The sequence below is a fragment of the Equus asinus genome, chromosome 24 (assembly GCF_041296235.1).
Source record: "Equus asinus isolate D_3611 breed Donkey chromosome 24, EquAss-T2T_v2, whole genome shotgun sequence".
NCBI lineage: Eukaryota > Metazoa > Chordata > Mammalia > Perissodactyla > Equidae > Equus > Equus asinus.
This window is the reverse complement of record NC_091813.1, coordinates 28,354,150-28,376,261: the sequence shown is the minus strand read 5'-3', so window position 1 is coordinate 28,376,261 and position 22,112 is coordinate 28,354,150. Positions and strand designations below refer to the sequence as shown.

The window sequence follows — 22,112 nt, the reverse complement described above, 5'->3', positions numbered from 1 at the left end:
GATTGTGCTTGCCTGTGCGCCGCATGACATACCAACGTGGAGTCTTTGAAAATGCCCATACATAAATCAATGTTGTTTTCCCTGAAAGTCCTGATATAGAAAAAGAATGAAAGTACAAACAGTAACTGGAAAAAATGTCACACATTTTAGCCACTTTGCATCCCTTGTTAGGACGAAGCCTGGGTTGGGTTTTTTATATTTGTGAAGTTGTGCGGTAGGTGGAGCAGTGTGGGTGGCCCAGAAAAAGTAGCGGTTAGAATAAGATTTTCCATTTATTGCCCTTTGTGCATGGTTAAAAATAAGATTCATACAAATCAGAATATGTAGTGCAAGCACAATCACTCTGTTAATTCTGATGACTGGCTTGCCCACATCTTTGCATCTGTCTGGTAAGTGGTGCGTTGGGAAATAAATGTGCCTCTGTTTGAGTAGCAAAAGGCAGCCAGGTTTTTGCGCTGTTTGTCTGCATGTGATAGTTTATCAGCATTTTCCCATTTTGAAGGAAGAAAGACACAACTCATATATAAACAAATTGTGTCTATGGGAGGTTGAAAGAAGAAGTGATAAAAATCCTTGAATCTTTTTTTGAAAAAATAATTGTCTTGTTTGAAATGCTGTTTTTACAACATCCATCTTCTTGGCTCATTGTTAGAAAGTTGTTTCTTATAGATTCATAGAACAGCAAGGAAAGGATTTCTTAGTGGTGTTTCTGAAAGATAGAAAACTCTTGTTTGTGTGCCGACCAGGTGGTAAGGAAGGGGAGACAGGGCTGAGCACATGTGTGTCCTGGAATACCCTCCACGGACCCAGATGCTGGAGGGGCAGTTACCCAAGTAAAAACTCCCCTTCATTTCATTGCTGAGTCTACTGCAACCACAGTAAGTGATAATGTCTCGGTTTGTGGCTAGAAGAAACACCAAAGAGAGGTGGTGTCAGCGTTCACAGGGAAATTTGTACCTTCGTGATCCTGGTGATGGTGCTGTCCCCGTTCCTCTGGCTAAGTGGCTGTGGCATTTCCAAAGAATGAGGATGTCTACAAGTGTTCAGAGCTTTTCAGTTTGATGTAATTTGTGAAATAAGTTGAGTCAAGAGGACAGTCATTCCAGAAGCCTCTGGAAATTGAAGACTGCAAATCACGTTCCTATTTGACGTCTCCAGCTGCATCAAGGCATGGTGGTTAAAGTGAGACGAGAGCTTTGGAAGAAAGAGGACTCAGCATCAACTCTTAGCTTAGCTACCTGTTGACCTTAATCTGTTTATTTAACCTTTCCTGGGCTTGCATGTCTTTATTTGAAGACTGGAACAGGCATAGTACCTATCTCATAGTGTGGTTGTAAGGATTAAATGAGATAACATATATGAAGCTCAAAGCCAGCCCTCAGTAAAATGATGGTGTTGTTTTTCTTATTCGTGCCATTGCATCATAAGAATGTGTTGGAGAATTTCAGGGCATTTTGGGGCTTCCCCTCTATAATTGGAGTACAAATTTTGGAACTACGTGGACACAAGATCAGCCTCTTGTTCTGTGTCTCAATCTGAAGGCCACAGGTCATTTACAGAGTAGTTTGTGTCTTCATAGGTTACTGATGCCATCTGGGAGATCATTTTTTTTAATTTTGCAATTAAATTAGCATAAGGTAAGCCTCTCTTTCCTATTAAGATTAGCACTGTGTTGAGCATATTCAGTTGTTTTTGCCTTCTCACTATCTTTTTTATTTAAACATGAATATTTCAGTTCTAACATCTGTGCATGTTAATTGTAGTACCTGCTGATGTGCATTATGAAAGAGAGAGCACTAATGTTGCATCAAGTAAGGTTTTAAATGTTTCAGGTGGGAATGCACAGAACTTTAGGAGCAGTTAGCTTCCGTGGTGGCATAATTCCCTACAGAAAATATTTCATCTGTTATCATTCTGGTTACTGATCAGTCCTATAGATGACCAGGTGCTGGTAGGCAGAAAACAATTGTCGTTGCTTCTTTTACATTTTATTATATTTTGCAAATTATTTTCTGTTTAATGTAATGGATACCTGCCTATCTAGGAGTCTTTTTCTGCCCACCGAAGTTCTCCATTAAAAAAAAAATGTATGTTTCATAATAAGGTCATATTTGTAGGCATCACTTAACTTTTTTGGTTAACCTTTAGAATTAGATGCCAAGAGTTCACTTCAGACTCTTCCTTCAGCCTCCTCCATGACCTCCCTGGGATGCAGTTTCTTCATTTATCAAATTAAAAAAGAAATTATGCCTGCACCGTAACTTTGCCTCACCTGGGACCTGACAAGAAGTGATAGATGAGACCAATAAGCTGGGGAATTAAAACATGGTGCAGGTATAAAACAGTGATGGCTTGGTTTTATCCATTGATGTATTTTGCTAGTTTTTAAAACTCTCTCCAAATTTTCCTTTGCATGGTCTGTCCTACTGTCTCAGTCACAGATACAACTTCTGACTTGTCATTTGTACGTTAACATCAGCAGCAGCTTTTTTGGGTTTTTAGTGTTAGGACCCATCACTCTGGGGTGGAGACGTTTCTCACATCAGCTCTGCCAGTAAGCTCTGTCTTTTATTAGAAGGGTACCCAGGTTCTTTCAGTGTATCCAGACAGTGCTGCTTTTTCCATTTTTTTCTGTTGAGCAAAATGGAAGAATGCTTTTCAGGCAGAGCAAATCCTTGGAGCTGACTAACAAAGTTCCTGGCATTGCAGATGCAGCTTCAGTGCCCCCCATGAAAACAGACACTCCCTATTATCTTTGCCTGCCTTATTGCGCTTTGCCGCAAACCCAAGTCTCTGTAACAGTCATAGGCAAAAGAAGGTGATAAATTAGGTCTAGCTGTGACTCCCTCCCACACCTTCATCAGTTATGACAGAGATTCTGAAATCCATCCCGTTGAAATACCATGTGCTTCTTCCTACATAACAGCCAGTTTTAACCTATCCTTCATGTGCAATTTGAGGGTACTGGCTGGGCTGTGCTCATTAGTCCTTTGGTTGAATGATATAAAGCATTTGCAATGGAGATTTACTCTAATGATGTATTTTAAGTGCACATCCGCATTGCTGGTTTAATGCACCCAGTCATAGAATGCTTTAGAGTTTATTGCTAATGGATGAATCCTCAGGAAAATCGGAATTTTCAATACGATTGACATTTGGAGTGAGCAATATAGATCTAATGAGAGCATTTCAAGCAAGGTTTGTAATTAGGACTGAATGGAGTAAATTTGTACACGCACACCACAGAAGGGCAGAGCGGAAGGTGAAATTGCACGCTCTGCTCTGAATGAGGGATGAAGGCCGATGTATCAGTGTCAGGCCACGACACTGTGGAGTATAAATGATACTGTCACCAAGTGCTGCACAGGGTACCGAGGGAATTCCACTCCAGTAAATTACATTACTTAGACAGACCTGAAGGCATTGTGTCGGAATGAGAGGAGGGAAGAGAATGCTGTCAGCACCAAGCAGAAGATATTACAGTACAACTGGCTGCAGGGATGGAAGGCACTGGTTTCCATTATACCTGGCTATTTTGTATTCTCCTTTGTTAATTAGTTTACAGAAGTTACAAATGTGTACATGTTGAGAGCACATTGTGTCTGCTTGGGGTATAGGTTACAATTGACCACAAAGGAATAAATGTAAGTTGATTTGTATAAACTAGTTATTGTTGGATTCTCTTTCTTGTTATTTGTAGCTGGGTGATATTAGATGTTCAATATAAGCTTGCCTTTATTTTATTATCATTTTGTGAGGATCCAACATAATTATTAGGATGTAATCATCATTCTCTCAGTAACATTGTTTCTCTTCAAACCCACCTTAATAAGAACATAGGTTTCTTTAATCCTCTCCTAATACTTGTTTCCTCTCATCACCTTCCATCCCGAAGGGAAACAAATTGTACTGGTGCAAAGCATTTCATTCTGTGAAAGAACTCAGCATGAAGAATGGTTGATTCCTAGAGTGCAAGTTGTAGAGAAAACTATTTTTTCACTTGCAGTGAAGGGAGGCCACCCATTTTTGGTTGATCTCTCATTCCATCTCTGGGAAGGTATTAGGAGAAGAAAATAAGAGCATCCATTGTGCTGCCTTGTCCAGTTTGACTTACAGTGTCCTCTCCTGAATGGACAGAGATTTGAAACAACATCCATTCTGACTTTCTTAAATATGTGTTGTACTCTGTCCTTAGTGAAATAAACCTCATCAGCATCTCTGATCATCTGTTAACACGTGCTTAGAACACATAGTATTCTGTGGAATGTCTCCATAAGGCTTCCTAATGGCAGATCTTAAGCAACCTTTCTGAAACAGAGGACACAAATAGATGGCAATGAGAATAATATCTTGGATTTGATTTGTATTCTTTCCAAGATAATACTGTATCCACATAGTCTTTATTTTGTAGCCATAGTTACAGTCTTTTTTTTTTTAAAGATTGGCACCTGAGCTAACAACTGTTGCCAATCTTCTTCTTTTGTTTTTTTCTGCTTTATCTCCCCAAATCCCCCCCCCCCTGCCCCCGTACATAGTTGTATATCTTAGTTGCAGGTCCTACTAGTTGTGGCATGTGGGACGCTGCCTCACTGTGGCCTGATGAGCGGTGCCGTGTCCTCACCCAGGATCCGAACCAGTGAAACCATGAGCCGCTGCAGCGGAGCGCGAGAACTTAACCACTCGGCCACGGGGCCGGCCCTACAGTCTTATTTTATTCATCAAACGTGAACCTTAATAAAATCAAGATACTTGGAAAACTAGTTTTGAGGGTGGATGGGAGAAACCTTGGTTAACAATAAGATGGTTGATATTTTTGTTTTATATAAGGTACCATCACCTTAAAAGTGTTAGTTGATGATTCTAAAATAATAACTAAGTGTAAAAGTCATGATTGTAAAACGTCTTAGTGTCACGTGCCGTCCTCAGCATACTGAGACTGTGCTTATACTTTGCTTTATTTACTAAAACTGTACAAAAAGTCAGGGATTCTTAGCTGTATGGGAAATGAGAGTCTCTCCTTAAATAAACTCACTGAAGTTGTTTCCTTTCTCATTATGTTCATTTTGATGGTAGTATGTACCGTATATCTTTTTTTTTTTTTTTTGAGGAAGATCAGCCCTGAGCTAACTGCTGCCAATCCTCCTCCTTTTGCTGAGGAAGCCTGGCCCTGAGCTAAGATCTGTGCCCATCTTCCTCTACTTTATATGTGGGGCGCCTACCACAGCATGGCGTGTCAAGCAGTGCCATGTAACCACTGCGCCACTGGGCCAGCCCCTGTGCCTTATATCTGATATTTTCTTTCCATCTATGACATCGATTAGGAAATCAAACGTGCTTTGTTGTTTGCCACAATGGTACACGTGACACATTTCCTTGTCTTGGCCTTTCGATGCATCATGCTATCAGTTTTTGTGAATTGAATCCTGATGGAAGGAATTTAACAGCACCTTAAATGGAGCTGGTTTAGATTCTCTATTCTGTAGAGGTTCCTTTGTTCCTGCCTACCTCCCCATGTCTGACTATAATCTCTTCTTTTTCTTACATTAAAATTGGAAAGGGAGAAAGGGGGAGCTCCTTTGGAGAAATAGGTCTGTGGAGAATTGTGAGTACTCATTCAGAAGCTATTCTTAGTTCTGAGAAATATAATGAACTTGAGCTTTGAGTCCTGCTGAATCTCCCATTAATGATCCTGCCATCACCATCACCTCTCCACCTGCTTATGTTTTCCCCAAAGACTACTGGTATTTTCCCCCTAATATTCTGAATGGAGCATCGTCAAAGTAAAAAACATCCTGGAAGGAATTGGGTCCTGCTGCCCATGAGGTCCCCCTCTTTAATAGTTTACTGGATGAGTCTTAATTGTCCCATTAAGAGCTCTATTCTTAAAGTCTGCTGTGTAGAAAAAACTTTGCTATAGACCTTGATTTACTTGTCAGAAGTCAACCCATTAATATTAGCACTTCACTTACATTATCATTATGGTGTTTCCAACTGACAACTGCTGCCACACACTGCCATGTTCCCCTGAGTCCCAGTGCTGCAGAAAAAGAGACTTTTGTTCTGACTTGATGAAGAAAAAAACGCAAATAACAACACCAGCTCTACCACCAGAGATCCTATAAAGACATGTTCAAATGAACAATAAGGTCATTTGTTCACGTATGACATAAGGATATAAGAATTTAAACAATAAGGCCTCTTGTGAAATGTGGCAAAATAAGCACCACAAACGTTGTGAAGTTCTCTGTCTCATGGAAGGCAGTTTTTACATGGGCTTCAAAAAGCCCATTAACATAGAAACCACCCTTTAAAATAAAAGAAAAGAAAATCACTTGTCTCGCTATAACATTAAAGCAATTTCTGTCTAAAGAAAGCTAAAATGCATTCATTTATACATGCACTATAATTTACAAAAAATACAGGACTCTATTAGAAAATGCAGTACCTCTTCCCTCCTTTGCCTGAAAAGGGAAATCCATCATTTTCTCAAGACCCTTCTTCCTTTGAATAATATTTATTTCTTTAAAATGAAAAAAAAAATCCTTTAAATCACTTAGATTCAAGATGAGATTTTAAGGTTCGATAATCATTCTCTAAATCCTCTGACATTGGTGAAGCATAGGGAAGGAATAATCCTGCTTTAAAGGAAAATTTTAATTGAATTTACTTTTATTTGAACCTTACCCTTTTTTGCTTTGAGCCTTTAAGGAAGGTGTGGTATATTTGCAAACGCCAGCAGGGCTATGGCAGAAAAATGCAGAAATTTCCTTGTCAGCTTGGATCAGGATCTCTGACACTGCCCCCAAGTTCTTCCTATTTTGGTGATTCTAATGTTTAAAATGTGACCTTCTGGGAAAAGTAAGGGGACAAACAGGATTTAACTGGCCAAAGGTGCTCCAATTGAGCTGACTTAGTATTAAACTCTAAAGATTTCCAAGTATTTGCAAATGGATATATATACAGCATCCTCGCAGGATCCTCTTAATTGAAGAAATGTTTCATCTTTATCTCTGTTGACAGAAAAGATTGCCTACTGATAATTGCTTTGCTTAAGTGTCTGATAATATGCCAGGAATGAGAGCATTCTGTGTTAGGTCATCTTTAATTATGCATGTACCACCTGTCAGCTCTAAATCAAGACCAGATTAGATCCTCGTGGAGTCAGTTTGGGGAGGGTTGAAGGGACGCTGAGGTGATCTCTTTTAGAAACAAAAATAGATAGTACTAAACACGGCTTATAACCTGCCGCTTTTTTAAGAAGCCTCATCTTCATTGTTCTTGAGCAGGAACAAGCTCTTGGTACATCTGAAAAATGTTTGAAATTTGGCCCAAGCCCCCTCAAGTGAAGATAAATTACCGCGATAGAGGATGCTACTCCCATCTGTTGCATTTCCTTTTTGCTCCTTCTCGTCGTTGTAAATGAGCCAGGGAAAAGCTAAGAAACATTTTTTATAAGCTATGTGAGGACAGGAAATATGTTAACGATGTTAGATTTCATACATTTCAGGGGTTTTTTCAGTAGTTGGTTGGCTTTTTTTAGAAGGACAAATGTGGGTTGGAAATATGCTTGTTACCCTCTGTCAGCTTTTGGTAGTTTTATTCTCACTTTTCAGGGTTGTTTGGGACTTTCTGGTGGGATGTTTAGGGTTCTTTACTGAAGGTTCTGTTCTCTCTTCTATCCTTTGATAGCAGGAGTCTTGAAAGGGGTTTCTCTGGGCTCACCTGTCAAGAGATTGAAGGGAGGGCTTGAGTCATTACACCTCTTAGAGGAGGGGGTGGGCTGATCGAGAGGCTGAAGGCAGAGGAGGACAAGTGGAAGGAAGTAACAGGTGTGTGAGCCACCACGTGGTGAGTCCCGCTGACTCCCCTGCACAGGTGAGGCTCCCTGAGAGCCTGTCTGCTCTCCAGCTGAGGAAACAGCCTCAGTAAGAGTTTGTGAATAATAACCTGAGAAACAAGAATTTGCAAATCCTGAAATGCCTAATGTCAAACACTACTGGCTAGAGGCATTGGAAGAAACACAGGTCAGTTGATAAAGGGGTGAAGACCTCTGACCCTACTACAGTTCTGCCCAAGCACCGTGGTCCAGCTCCTGGCTCTGAAGGACCCTTGACTGCCTTCTTATACTTGGGGTGCCATTTGCTTTTCTACCTTAATCAAACAGTCCGCTGAGGTGGAGGTACGGTCTCTGAAAAGAAGAGTGGGCTCAAATACTTAGAACAGGAACACTGCCGGTGCTTTGGCTATTTAATACTCAGTACTTGCAGTAAACAGATGTTCTGTGAAGAACTTTCAACTCCATACAATGGATACTTCTTAAAACAGGAGAACGTTGGGTGGTGAACATGATGTAATCTACACAGAATTTGAAATATATTACAATGTACATTTGAAAGCTATATGTTATAATCCAATGTTACTGCAATAAAAACAAAAAAGGAGAACATAGTATATCCCAGGCCTTGACAGAAAAGGACATCAGAGAGGGGAGCAAAGCCAGAGAAAAACTGAAGAAAGGAATTGAAGAGGAAAAATGGGCGGGGGCACGGACACGGTGCTGCCTTCTTCTCTCACACCAGCTCCTCTTTGCCATCTGCCTGGAAAGCTCTTCCACTCTCTCCACTTGATTAACTCTTACGTTGAGTTGTTCAAGCATCACCTCTTCCAAGAAGCTTTCTTTGCTGCTTTCAGGCTGAATTGGCTGCCCCTCCTCTGTGATCCCATAGCACAGTGCTCTCCTCCTCCATAGCCCTTATCATGCTGGCCTGCAAGAGCTGGTGGATCTCTCTTCCTCCCCCACAAAGTAGTTGCTGAAAAACTACATTATCCTAATTGTGACAATAGAGGTCTCATGCCCAGAGAGAGTAGTAGTGATTTCATTGGACTCCTCACTACTTAGCACATTAAGAGTAGTATAATCATGTTTTCACAGTGCATTTGACAATAGGAATAGACAAACTTGAGTCCTTCATGAACAGAGATCAGGAATGGAGATCAAAGCGTGCATCTTATACCCAGTTGTTGGAGGAACTGAGGAAGGTTAACCTGGAGAAGAGAAAAAGAAGGGGAGGTACAATAGAGGTATTTAGATTTATCGAAGTCTTTGATATTCTAGAAAAAGCAGAACCAAAATGTACAAGTTATAGACAAAGAGATTTGGGCTCAGAACAAAGATTTTCTTACAGCTGGAGCTAGCCCACAGTGGAACCAGTGGCCCCATTTGGTAACAAGCAACCCCCCATTACTAGAGTCATTATCTTTTAGGGCCATCTTTGGGAGTTGTTATAGACAAGATCGCCACATTGTGTGGGAGCACAAACCAGATAACCCTACCATTGTTTTTAAGGCTCAGAGTCCCCATTCAGTGCAGAGTCACAGTCAAGATGACCATGGGACATCAGCCCCAACCTCTGTGCCGTACCTGGTTGGTCTGGTACTCAGCCCTCATCTGCCGACAAGTTATAGGCTGACATTGGGGATGAGGACGGGGGAAGGGAGCTGGCTACTTCCTTAAGGAGTCTGTACAGTGAACAGAAAGAGCCCTGGAGCGTGTCCCGGTTCACATCCATTCTAGCCTCTTGGTAGCTGTGTGACTGTGAGTGGCTCCCTTGAAGTCTTGAAGCCTACATTTCTTGCCGTACAAAACGGAAGTAAGATTATTCACTTCAGAGAGGTGCCTTGAGGCTTACGCAAGGTAAAGGAGTTTTTTATGGACAGCAATGCGCTGCCCGTAAGTGGGTACTTGTCCAGAGCCCCAGTTCTACCACTGTTGACCTCTGAACTCAGTGTTGTCACCAGGACAATGGACATAATTGCCTTCCTTGCAAGGTTGCTATGAGCTTGATAACTAACTAAAGTATCACATGTAAAAACACCCAGCACAGTGCCTGCCCCAGAGTACGTGTTCGTGATTGACAGCTTCATTTCACCCTCTAGGGCTGGGGAGACACGTAGAAGGGCATCCTCTCTCACCTGCCTCTGCTGGTCAGGTGCTTGAAAGGCCCTCTTTTACCTGCCCCCAGACATGACCTCATACTCATGCCCCTCTTGTCGCCCTGTCGTCTCAGCAGGGTACCGCCTTCCCTGCCTTTTCTTTTTTCTTCTTCCTTCCTCTTCCTTCCTCCTGTGCTTCCTTCTCTTCTTAATACTCTTTTCTTCTTTTTCACCAGCTTATTTCCCTCTTCCACCTTCTTTTCTGCATTCTGGATAGAATTGTACTCATGAGCACAAAGTTTAAAATATTATTTTCAGTAATTTTTTTGCTCAAAACGAGGTTTTATGTAGCTTTTGGGGAGGAGGCCTTTTTTTATTTCTTCTGAATCTGCTTCAAGTTCTTTTTCTTTTAATATTCACGTTTTCCCTTTCTCCCATCCCTTGGGCTTGTAGTCATTAATTTGCCAGACACACAGCAGCTGAGTGTCTTTATGACGTTGCTGGAGTTTGGAGAGTGTCGTTCACAGGGAACCTAACCCATATATTAACTCAGACAGAGCAAATTGCTAAATAAAGAGCCCCAGAATGCCAGTTTTATCCTCTTGTTCCCATCCTCTCCCAGGAAAAGGGGGTTGCTGAAACAGAACGGCAATGGGCAGGGGAGGAGATGTTTCAGCCATTTTCCTGAGTCAGAAATTGGAACACTGCCATCCAGATTCATACATCTCATCCACCTGTCCATCCATCCATCCATCCCTCCATCCACTAAATATTCAGGAACAAGTACTTGTCTAAGACCCAGCGTAAGGCTCTGGGCAGACACTAGGTGTGTGATAGGATCCCTGCCCTCAGCCTTTCTCCTGTCTGCTCTGCTATTTGAGCAGCTGGAACAGTGGCTCGTTTCATCTGTATTTCTGTATTCCCCGCAGTCCTCACAGAGTCTAATTCAGTAAACGCAGGAGTGGCAGTAAAAGCTGCGAGACAGAAGGAGGGAGAGAAGGAAGGAAGAAAAATAGTAAAAGAAGAAAGGAAATTGTATTCCATATAGTGCCAAAGGTGTAAATTGGTCCATGCCCTCAATGCAATGTAATGATTGCAATGAGAATCCAGGGAAGCATCGCTACATATGGAAATTTAAATAGTTTACAGGGAAGTGATGCTAATTATCCTCGTCTGTGTTGAAGTCACATGGAGGCCACACATTCTTCGGGTGCATCTCCTAGAATACACATTTCTCCTGATTTTCCTCCCACAAAGATGTGTTGCTTTTCATTTAGCAGAAGAATGCAACTTTACCCCTCAAGTCATTTCTGATTTTTAAGTCAGAAGACTAAATTCTTTCCCTTCCAAGGAAAGTAAGAGAACAATCTATTTCTCCCTGTCTCTTGCTGATCATTGTGTTTCTTTGGGGCCGTTGACCTAGTGGGAAGAGCATTGCTCTCAATTCTTGGGTCAGCCTGTGACTCAGCAGCAGCCAATTGATTCACTCGTCTCCCTGGACCTCAGGTCTTCATGGCACTAGTGGGAGGAGAAGTGCCTGCCTTGTGTATGCACCCCTGGGTCATCCTGACAATCCAGTGAGAAGAGATTTATACAAAAGCACTTTGGAAACGAAGGTGCTAAGTATGTGAGGAATTTTATTATGAAATATAAAGATGTCAGCTTCATTTTTCACAGTACATTTATGTGTTTCTAAAATCGTAGCATAACACTTGAGGTCATTTGCTGTCTGTGATTTAGTCAACTGCTAAGTTCCATTTAAAAGAAACTTGCAACTTCCTAAAAGAGAAATAATCTTCTCCTTTTTTTCTGGAAAATTCTCTGGACCTTTGTCTTGTTCACAGATATACATGTGATATTTTTTCATAAGCCAATGCAAAGATATTTGAGCTTTAAACTGCCAGTCCTGTGGGTTTCCACTTTACTTTGTGCCCACCACCCTGCCCGTGTGGGATTATGTAAAGCTCAAGCCCCTCCTTCAGAGTTCGCAGCCTAGCAGAGGTTGTAAGACATACGCAAATAGCCAACTTAGGTAGGAAGTGACAGGTGCCAACTTATGTGATAGGTAGAGCTGGGAGTGAGGGCATATCTGGTGGAAGTAACTAACCTTTTAAGTAAGGTAAGGAGAAAAGACAAAGCAAGACACCCTTGAGAATCCTAGTATCATCTTACCATATATCTTATATTGGTTTTATCCCTTTTATCATATCACAGGATCCTTGAGGACAAGGACCTTCTGGTTAACACTACTATATTTGGTGATGCCTGACGTGAGCTTACAAATAGTAGATCTTAGTGAATGGTTGCTTGAGTGAGTATGTTCTATACCATGTCATGCTCAATTTCAGTCTCAAAATTAATACCCTCATTTTTTTAAAACTCATCAACCTGATTCTATACATAAATGGTATTTGGGACTCTTTCAGACTAAGTATTTTTTTTTTTAACTCTGGGGAAGAAAACAAACAAGTGCTGACTTCAGGAAGAGTTCTAGAAACATAGGATAAGGAAAGTGATTTTATTTACGCTTGAAGTACAAACCGAATGCAGGGAGATTTCAAGAAACTCTCCCTGCACCAGGAAAAGTGGCTGGAGTGCCCATGTCTGTGTGTAGTTGGGTTCCCTTTTGTCGGGCTTAATTAGGTGACAGAACCCCTTTTACCCAGGAACCTGTTTGGTACAGTGATTTAGCCACTAACATTATACTTACTGCGAGATTTGCTAGATTCCCACCTTCTTTAATAGAATTTATAAGCTCCATTAGCTCCAGAAATCTTGTTAAATTCTCTGTTGTATCCCGAGGGCCTAAAGATATTCTTGCCATGTAGTAGGTGCTTAATAAATAATTGTTGAATGAATGAAAGTATTGAGTCCTATTGTGGATTCTGGGGTCTAGAATGATGAGTACAGGGTAGTCTTTGCCCCAGCAACCCCATAATCTAATGAGAAAGACAAACACATGAAGCCAACAATTATTATAGAGTGTGGAAAAGCAATGATAAAGATGTGCAACGAATTTTTCTTTTATTTAAGCGTTCTTATCACCTTGAAACAAGAAATGTCAATGAACAATCAGTTTTTGTCACTTGTCCTATCCTTTTGTTTTACTAACCTTCATCCCAACTTGCCAGGTTTCCTGGGTGATAGAGGCTCATGATAAACTCCAAAATACAATCCATGCTAATGGTTGCATAGAGGAGAAAAGTACACATCGTGTTTCCAGGTCAAAGCCAGTTGGCACGTAAGGTCAGATATTGCCGGCCTGAGATTGTTTCTTCCTGGTTGCTTTCTTCCTGGTCCACTTCTTTTGCAGTTCCTCTTCCTCTCTCTTCCCTCTTAAAGGTTGCTGTTCCATAGCTACCTGCAGAGTTTCAGCTACCACATAAGTGCTGAGGACTTGACTGTATTCTACCTCCAGGCCCGAATTCTTTCCAGTGATTTATACCAAACTGCCTACTGGATGTTCCTTGGGGATTTCATATTCAGTCTATCCAGATTGGAACTCATGATTTCACCCTCCCCTCCCTTCTCTCGAGAATAATCCCTCCATATCCACCCATCAGAGAAGCCCATGAGTCATCCTTCCCGCGACATGCTCTACATCCAAGGAGTCTTCAGACCTGTCAGTGCTACTTTAAACCTCTCTGGTCCATGTTCCTCTGCAGTCCACTGCTTCAGTCCTGCACCAGCTGACCATCTTGTCTCCAGCCTTTTCCTCCGCCTTCATCTATTGTCCACAAAGAGGCCACAGTGATCTTTCTAAAACATAAATATCAACCAATACATTCTAAACTCTTTAACTCGGCCTATAACCTCTTATAACCTCCACGTGTCTGGGCTCTGCATTTCTCTAGTTTCATCTCCTGCCACTCCATCTTCAGGTCTACGTTCCCAGGGCTTAGCACATTGCTGGGTTCAGTGCATGTTTACTGAATGAACAAATAAAACCAGAGCTGAGAGGAAGAAAGGCCTTCACATGGAGAACCTAATAAGTGAAGGCAGAGGTGGGAACCTGTGTCATGTGTTCGAGAGAGGAGACCAGTGGTTCTGAGAGATTTATGCTGGGGAGGAGGAGACATGGCCAGACACACACGCACACGCACACGCACACGCACATACATACACCCCCTGCCCTTTGGCCACACCAAACTGTTTGAGGTTTCTTTATGTGCCCTGTGGTTTCACAGCTTCATGCTCTTGCTGCTCTCTGGGACCCTCTCCATCTCATCCACCTGGCACACCTGGCTGGCCACCTCCCCTTTGAGGTCGCCCCTGACCTAACCTCCCTCCAGACACTCTTTCAAGCCTGAAACTATAGTGATTTAACCACTAACCTTATAGTTATCTAGGTTTGGCAGGTCTCTTCAATCTTCACTGGAATGTGGAAGCTCCATTAATGCAGAAATATTTGTGTTCTTCTCTGATGAAGCCCCCATGTGCCAGCACTGTGCCCATACCTCCTGCACACCTCCTGTCATGCTCCATTGGAATGATTGGTGTATGTCTGTTGCCCCCACTGCCCTTGGACTCTAGAGAAGGGGCCATGCATCTGTGCACACCCACCATTTGAAGTGGGGTCTGGCACACAGCAAACAAAGCGCAGAGGAGGTTCGCTTCAGTGAACGAGCGAGTCACCCTCTCAGGCCACATCCAAGTTTCGTGGTGAACCTCAGCCCTGCCTTCTCCCTGCCTACCACACTCCTTACCAGAGGGTCAGTTCTTCCTCTGCAGCCTCTCACACACGCACCCCCTCAGCATGGCTCTTGTCCCCCCTGGCGCGGGCATGCATTACCTCCCGCCTGCCGTCGCATTTATCTCTTTTGCTTCCACGCCACCCTGCGTGCCGCCTTTGGTTTAATCTGTCCAAAGTCACATCATTTGTCTTCTCAGGATCCTTCAGCAGCACCTCATTACTCACTGAATGACGTCCAAGCTCCTCACCCTGCCATTCAGGCCCCTCCACCGTCCACACACCTCTCAGCAGCCAAGCTACATTCCTTCGCATCTGCGGATGGGCTTCGCCTGCATCTCTGTTCCTTCCACATGTCACTCTTTTCCTGGAGCAACATCCCCCTCCCCTTACTTGTCACAATCATACTCTTTTTTTTTTTTTTTTTACGAAAATGCTCTTCTCACTCTCAAATCCCAAGTGACTGTCCCAACCAAGAGGGATTTTCCTTTCTCTGCACTATTACAGCACTCGGTTTATACCACTCGTGCTCCCGATTACTTGTTGCTTTTATTGTGCTTGTGGATCATACGAGTGCCCATTCCATGCAGACCGTGGTGCTATCTACGCGACACTGCCTTTCCTATAATTCTCACCCCCGCCTGCAAGGTAAATATCATTATCCGCAATGTTTGTGATTCATCCAAGGTCACACAGCTAGTAAGCTGGAGCCAGGCTGATAGTCTCAGTCTGTGTCACTACAAAGCCTGGGCACCACCCATTCCGGCAGCCAACTCGCTCATAATTCCTGGTTGCCTTATGCCTCCCTCAAGTAGGGTGAGGTCCCAGGCCTTCCGTAGATTGCTTCCAGTGTAACACAGATCTGTGGATTATCCCCACGTGCTCATGATACATAACTTAATACCTTGTACACAGTAAATATGGCCTGAGATGTCCCCTTTTTCTTTTGCTGTTTATGCTGAGGCACATACTCCCTTCAGCAGATATTCATCAGCCTTAGTGTTACACAGCCTTATTGTTCCCACTGGCTCCTTCCCCAGTTGTTTTCTCACTCCCGGATTAGCGAATTGTCCTAACTATCCTCCTTGCCTGGAATCCGCCCTCCCTCTGCCACCACACTAATCTTCATAAATGTCAATATAGTCACTTTGCTCCGGTAACATTTGGTTTAAACTCCCCCTGCCTGACTTTCAGGTTCCTTCACTTCGCCTTGTCACCTCCGCCCCATATCCAGCATCATGTATCCGGCTGTGTCTTCTGCTTCTCCCCAGTCTCGATCCTCTGGCCGAGTCACTGGTTGCCTCTCTTGAACAGAGCACGCAGAATCCTCTCTCTCCCTTTAGTTGTGAGGTTTGCTTTTTCCACATAAATGCCTTCCTACTCTCTGGCTCTGGGTTTATTGGTTTGTTCAGTAAGTGCACACTGGGCCTGGCTGTGAACCAAACACTGCACTAGGCTCTGGGAACATAGAAAATGGAAGATAAGGCATGCTCTGCCCTCAGGGGGCTCTCAGTCTGTTTAGTGTATAGACACAGAAACAAACAGCACAAAAAATCCAGTGAAAGAGAAACAGAATTGTCTGGGTAGCTGTCACTTTCCTCCCATCCATTAAGATCTGCCCAAGTCCATTTTTTGTCCAAATTAATTTTTCTCTTTGTAATATGAATTACCCTGTACCATGCACTTTGACATTTAGTCACATACTGCCTTCTATTGTTAGTTAAGTGTGTCGTGCACGTGTCCTACTTTCACAGGTGGATTTTAAGTGCCTTGAAACGAGGCCTGTGCCTTTATATGTTTTATACCAGCCTTATCAGTTTGCACTTGCTGTGTAACAAAATACTCCCCAAACATAGTGGCTTATCAGACATTTATTATTTCTCACAATTTTGTGAGTCAGCTGAGCAGTTCTGGTTTGGACTGGCTTGATTGGGGCTGAAAGATCCAGGTTAGAGGTAGGCAAACTACAGCCCACATGCCTGCCACCTGTTTTTAAAAATAAGGTTTTAGGGGACAGCATGGTGATATACTGGTTAAGTTCGTGCACTCTGGTTTGGCAGTTTGGAGTTCACAGGTTTGGATCTGGGGTATGGACCTAGCACTGCTCGTCAAGCCATGCTGTGGCAGTGTCCCACATAAATTAGAAGAAGATTGGCACAGATGTTAGCTCAGGGCCAATCTTCCTCACCAAAAAAAAAAAAAAAAAAAATTAGAAATAAAAATAAGGTTTTATTGGAACACAGCCACACCCATTGTGTTTATGGCTGCTTTCACACTACAGTGGCAGAGTTGAGTAGTTGTGACAGAGATCGTATGATCCACAAGCCTAAAATATTTACTTTTCGGTCCTTTGAGAAAGTTTGCTGACCCCAGCTCTCGGGTGACCTCACATGTGTATCCAGCAGTTGGTAAGCTGGTTTGTCTGGAGAGGACTCACCTGGGATGACTCATCTCTCTTCCATGTGGTCACTCATTTTCCAGGAGGTTAGCCTGGAATTCTTTGTATGGTGGCATCAGGAGTCCAAAAAGGGACAAGAGAGGTCAAGCCCCAATATGCAAGCATTTTTCAAGTCTCTGCTTGCATCACGTTTTTCTGTTGTCCCTTTGGTGAAAGTAAGTCCCACGGCCATGCCCAAAGTCTATTGTGGGGACTCCCCTAGAGCCTATATTAAAGAAGAGGATTACTGCAGCCCATTTGGAAAGCAGTCCACACCAGCCCTTTCTTCCCCAACCGCCATTCCCCTCACTCTGTCCCCAGAGCTCAGCATTGAGCATGTGGTTGGGTACTCAATACATGCTTGCAAATTGAATTAACAGCATAAATTGAATCTTTGGAGGAAGGGAGTACAGCAAATAGTTATTGTGTAATGATGGTGTGCCAGGCACTGCCATAGGCCCTGGGGTACAACGATGAACAGAACATGCAGTTCATGTCCTCAGGGAACATGCAGGGAAACATCAATTCTGTGGGTCCTTCCTGTCCTGTTGTGAAATGGACTTTTCTCTCTAGGATTCCTATTAAGAATCTTGAGTATTTAACTATGACTATTCTATTAGTTTATCATCTCCTTCCTACCCCTACTTCCCACTTCTCAAGCCTGCATCTGGCCTGCTTTAGGATGCCCCTGCTCCCAGCCTCCTCCTCCCCCTTCCCTCTGAACACCACCAAGCAGCTGATCCTCCTAATGCCTCGATTTCATCAGTCTGCTCCTTACTCGAAAGGCTTATCTAGCCACCAAATAGAACTCAGACTCTTTAATAACCTAAGCAAGTACCTCAACACAGTCCCTAAACTGATCCTTTTCTAGAGTCCTTCCTATTCTCTGAATATACACTGTGCATCCTTATGTCCATTCCCAAATGGTATGTGCCTTTTGACATACTCCCCATCCGTCAAGGCCAGACCTAGGGGCCAACCCCTGCTCGCTGCCTCCCTGATTGTCCCTACTGAAAGTTATTTCCTCTTCTGCACTCACAGGGTGCTGAGCTTGGAATGCAACTCAAATGGCACATAGCATATACTGTTGGGCATTTGAATTCTGCTGACTCATCCACATCATGCATTGCATCCTCCTTGAGATTAGGGATTGGGTCTCATTTATTTTCATTTCCTTCTGAATGCCTTGTAGAAGGGAGACTTAAGCTTCTTTTATGCATAAATGAATAACTGACGTTTGCATAGCATTTTTACCATTTCCAAACACTTTTATCTACCATGTATTTCTAAGAGGCCATTGATTTAAATGTAGTATTTTATGTACCACTAAGAAAGAAAAAGAACACCAATCAAACATAAAAAGCTATTAATTTTAAGATATGTTTTAATTTCAGAAATGCTATTAGGTGGCAAAATGTACATCCTAGAATCAGTGAAATACAGAATATTAAATCTAATGCAGTTAGATACAGGTACCCAATTAGATATTTATAAAACATCTAAATGTGCCAGGCATTAGAATCTTACGCCAGCTGTTGTAAGAGAGGTTTGGTGGGTCGTAGTAGTCCCATTTTACAGAGGAAAAAAGTTCAAGTTCTAAGAGGCTGCAGTACTTATTCAGAGTGAAACAAATATAAAGAAGAGAGCCAAATCTCATGGTTGAGACGTAGCTGCCTTCCAAAAACCACCTGTGGATATCAAAACCCTTAAGTCAGCTCTAGGTATAATTATCAACATGTACCTTTTTCTTTCTTTTCAGATTATATGCACGTCAGTTGCCCTTTCAATTTGTTTTTCCCAACTGTATTATTTTGTCATGTTACCCCAGGAAAAGCCTGTTCCTTGACATAACATAATATAATGTGATGTGATATTTCATGCTGCTTAGCAAAATTTAGAATGATTTTGGATGCTTAGATTTTCTTGGGTAGTAATTAGTAGGCAGAATCTCTCTCACACACACCCATAGGAGTTTCTCAACCATCCATTAGCCTCAAAATAGTAGAAGGCTGTCCAAACCCAATACTTCACGTAATTAATTACTTCATCTGAAGGCTTCCTGCTGGATTTTAAGAAGCCCTCTCTGGACTATACAGTTGAGACAGAGCTTTTTTCATTAGTAAGTTTAGATGTTTGTTACACTTTGGAAGGAACTGATATGTGCAGATTTTGACTTATGTAGATATCAAGCTGATTTTCAAGAACAGGTACACTGAAAATTCTTTCCTATATGTGTCTGGTTGTATTTTCATTTTATTCAGATTGCTAGGAAAAAGAAGAAAAACACAAGCGGAAGAGTCCCCGTAGATCAGCAGGAACTGGAATGTGTTCAAGTCTTGGCAGAGTCAGTTCAGCTTTTCCTCTGTCCAAGGGAGATGTGTTGAAATCCCCCCACTGTTCTCAGGATTACTCAGACTTTATTTGAGTAGCTGTCGATTTCTTGTCACTGCACTTTAGAAAAAGCAGTTGGAGAGAGGGAAAAAAGTCGGGAAGGCTAGGCAAATGATACAAAATAAGATCTGTGGAGGAAAATTAAGAGAAAGAGGTTGTTTAGCCTGGAGAAGAAAAAGTGAAGTTAATTTCTGTCTTTAAACGCATAAGGAAAGGCTTTTGAGGAAGAAAATAACAGTTCAGCTATACTCTGTGACCACTAAGCACAAAACAAGAGGAAATTGACTTCTCTTTGTGTTGACACGTTACATGGTGACAGAGTTCTAGAAGTGGTTCCCAGGGGATACCACAGGGAGGTGTCCATTCTAAGACATTTAGGATTCACTTGCCTAAAGTGGATGGGAGACCAAATTAGAAGATCTCTAAGGCCTCTTTAGTGGAATGATCCAGGTCGTCTCCTGCTTTGATAACTATCCCAAACAGTTTTTGGATCATGATTATCAGATACGTCCTATAGCTTCTACCACTGACTGCTGTGACATGGGTAAATTTGAAGCTAGGATGCAGTAATACCCCTCATGAAACTTAAGATTACACAGTCCGCAAGTCCTTATAGAATATGTATAAGGACTAGCCTGCTATACTGTAGGTGTGTGTATGTCTCATACCACACACATGTTCCATGTCACCTCTTAAAAGACTTTTGAGTACTTGGCTCTTTCAAGATTGTTGCTCCTGAAAATATCCCCTCTCTCTGGCATATGATTAATTTCTCTCGTTGTACTCAGGCTTTCCCATTGGCTTATAATTTCTCTCATTGTACTCAGGCTTTCCCATTGGCTTATAAAATCTTTAATATCACCCAATGAAAAAACTTTCTCATGCCACGCCATCCTCTAGCTTCTACCCCACTTTACAGCTTCCTCTCACACAAAATGTCTTGAACCTCTTGTCTATAGGTGTTATTTCTGCTTCTTCATCTGAGCCTTACTATGCCACAAAAACTGTCCGTATCAAAGCCACCAATGACCCCATTGTTGCCTCAGCTTCTCATCAGCGTCCAACACAGTCAGCCACTCCCTTCTTCCTAAAACCCACTATTCTCTAGGCCTGCAGGACAGCACCTTCTCCCAGATTTTGGTCCTTCTCAGTCACCATGGCTGTTGTCTCCTCTGCTCAGTGTCTGAATTGGTATGCCCTGGGACACCTGAACCTCATCTTTCCTCTCTCTGCGCTTTCGCTTGGTTTCTCATCTGCTCCCAAAGCTTCATGGTACTAATTCGCCAATTTACGTCCCCAGCACTGATCTCCCACCTAAATATCAGGCTCACATGTCCAGTGGTATACTGGACAGATCCACTTGGATGTTTGGTAATCATTTCACACTTAACATATCCCAAACAGAACTCAGGCCTCCAGTTTTTTCACATATTAAGATCGTATGCTCTCCCAAACAAGGAGACAAACCACCATGAGTGAAAATCATTGATTACTCCTTTCCCACGAAGGACTTTAGATGTTTGAATTATCAGATTTTAAAAAAAGGCTACCTCTCTATATAAAAAATTTTAAGTTAAAGATAGAATACAAAAATTAGCCGGCAACAATGAGCTATCAAAATCGCCAGACACTTCTGAAAAACAACCAAAGATAACTTTTAGAAATGAAAAACACTAACTGCCTAACAAAAAAATTAGTGGATATGCTCAGTTGCAATGCTCAGTTGTAATGGATAAATTCATGAGTTGGAAAATAGAACTGAAGTCATCTTATACAATAGAGCACAAATAGACCATGAGATTAAATATAAGGAAGAGAGGTTGATAATATGGAGGGCAGAATAAGAAGGCCTAAAATAAGCCAATTCAGAGTCACAAAGGGAAAGAATATGCAGGATGGGGACCAGACAATGAGGAATTTATGGCTGAGAATCTCCCCAGTAAGATGAGAAATGAATCCACAGATACAGTAAGCAGTGTATACTAAGCAGACAAATAAAAAAGGCGTACATAACCTTTTATAGCGTGACAAGACTGCGGATCACTGAAGATGAAGTTCTCTTAAAAGAAGCCATAGAGAAAATGCAGTTCATCCCTGCTGAGGAACAGTAATTAGAGTGACAGCTGACTTCTCAACAGCAACAACTGAAGCCAGGAAACAGTGATAGAATATTTTGAAGGTTCCAAGAGAAAATAATTTTCAACCTAAAATTGTGTACTTGGGAAAAATAGCTTTAAAAAATGAGAGTGAAATATTATTTTTATAAGAGGAAAACCTAAGAGAGTTTACCACCAGCAGACTTAGACCCAAGGAACTCCAAAGGATATACTTCAGAAAGAAGGACAGGGATAGCAGAAGAAAGGTCTGCGATACAGGAAGAAATAAGCAAAGAAAGTGATAAACATGTAGGTAAATCTAATCAGATATTGTTGGTTTAAAATGATGTCTAATACTTTCTTGTTGTTAGTGCTATCAAGTCGATTCTGACTCCTGGTGACAGTGTGTACAGCAGAGCAGAACCCTGCCTGGTCTTTTTGTACCATCCTCTCTCTTCTGGCACTGTATCAGACAGTGCTCTGCTATTCATAGCGTTTTCATGGCCAGTTTTTTCAGAAGTGGGTGACCACGTCCTTCTTCCCAGTGTGCCTAGTCTGGAAGCTC

The 22,112-nt window shown here is 42.2% G+C and overlaps 1 protein-coding gene across 7 annotated transcripts in view; it reads left to right on the top strand.

Annotated features, from left to right (window-relative positions):
* Positions 1 to 22,112, top strand: part of BACH2 (BTB domain and CNC homolog 2) — a 333,924-nt gene that overhangs the window by 189,876 nt on the left and 121,936 nt on the right. The window lies entirely within an intron of this gene.